Consider the following 1,727-nt stretch of genomic DNA (forward strand, 5'->3'; position numbering starts at 1 on the left):
GACTTGCGCTCCCTCTCCGGTGAGCGCGTCTCCTCCGGGGATGGACGCTGGTTTGACTCGGACGGCGAATCTTCTGCGCGCTCCTACAGCGAAGTCGTCCGCTCTCCTCCGGCTCCTAGGAGCGTCGCCCCCGCTCCGCTTCCCGCGCCTGGCCCCGTGACGGCGACCCCTACCGCGCTGGCCATTCCAGGCCTGCCGCTGCCCCTCCACGCGTCACCACTCCGCCCCCGCCTCCGGCCCCGAGGCAAGCCCCGGCCGCCCAGCCGGCCGCTGCGGCTCCAGCGCGGGTGATCATGGCGCACTCTGCCGAGATGGAGGAGGCTGAGGAGGTACTCTCCTGCGCGCTGGTCGCTACCATCACAGGCAACCGGCCGCGCGTCTCTGCCAGCGACGTCTCCGACCTGTTGTGCAGCATGTTCGAGTTCGAGGTCGGCGACTTCACTGTTCATGCACACCACCCGGAAGACTTCCTTATCATCTTCGGCTCCAGAGCTTCGTTCGACCGCATGCGTGGAGACCACTTCATCGACTGCATGCGATTCACCCTGTCGCTCCGCCCATGGTGCAAGCTCGCTCACGCCGGCTGCGGTGGGTTTGAATTCCGCGTCGAGCTGGAGCTCCGCGGCATCCCTGCCCAGGCCTGGCACATGGCCACGGCGGAGCACATCTTGGGGACGGGCGTCTGGATCGAGCGCCTCCATCCGCGGACACGTTCTCGCGATGACCTCGCCATGTTCCGGCTTGTCGGACGCACACACGACCCAACCGAAATCCGGCGTGCCACCACGCTCGAGATTGTCGAACAGGTCCCCGGCAGCTCCAGCACGTCCTCCCCGACCGTCCGCACCCTCACCTACCCCATCACCATCGCCCTGGTCCGTTCAGAGATCGACCGCGCCTACGCTCGAGCCGCTGGGCGCGACGGGGATGGCAGCGCTGGGGCAGGACGAGGACCCGACACCGAGCCAGGCCCAGACCATGGTCGCCATCGACGCCGCGGCCGCAAGCGCCGCCGCTACGATGCGCAGCCCGCGAGACGCGCAGATGGCATGGCGATGGACTCCTTAGGCTGGCATGGCGACCGCGGCTCGCTCCGGTCGGATGGAGTGGCCATGGCCTCCACTTGGGGATCCCAGAGAGCTACAACGCCACCGTCCGTACGCCGGGCAGAGAGAGAGATACGGCCCCGGCCGGGCATGCATGGGCCGCGACGCCCTCGTCATCGCGCCAGAAAAGGAAAAGCGGGGAAGACACAAAGGCCGCTTTTGCCAGAGGGGCCTGTCGCGGGCCCGGAGGGATCCGTTGCTCGCCCCAATGCATGCGCTGATGGTGCCCCATTGGCGGAGAACACCCCAGAGCCCTCCCACACCGCGCCGCCTGTCGTGCGTGGGGCTGCCTTGGTGGAGTCAGGCTCTGGCTCGCCCAACCAGAGCCCACGTAGGGATCCGTTCCCTGTCGCCTCTGCCAGCGAGGTGCCAGACTCCCAGCCGCCAGGGCCCCCCTCCTCGGCCACTGACGACTCGACCAGCGAGGTACCAGACTCCCAGCCGCCTGGGCCACCCGCCCCAGCCAATGACGCCCTCCTGTCGGGGCAAAGTGGAGCTTTGCAAGTGTCAACAACTGGCGGCGTCTTGGAGTCTTCCGCTGACCGGTCGGACGACACGGGCGCGCGCCCCTCGACCCAACCACCGCGCCCCCCCACCCCCGCCAACAACATGCCTCCATGC

General features: G+C 68.4%; 1 protein-coding gene across 3 annotated transcripts in view; it reads right to left on the reverse strand.

Annotated features, from left to right (window-relative positions):
- Positions 1–1,727, reverse strand: part of LOC119270543 (7-methyl-GTP pyrophosphatase-like) — an 11,201-nt gene that overhangs the window by 1,677 nt on the left and 7,797 nt on the right. The gene's annotated exons all lie outside the window — the stretch shown is intronic.

This window comes from Triticum dicoccoides, chromosome 1A (genome assembly GCF_002162155.2).
Source record: "Triticum dicoccoides isolate Atlit2015 ecotype Zavitan chromosome 1A, WEW_v2.0, whole genome shotgun sequence".
In the NCBI taxonomy this organism is placed as follows: Eukaryota; Viridiplantae; Streptophyta; class Magnoliopsida; order Poales; family Poaceae; genus Triticum; species Triticum dicoccoides.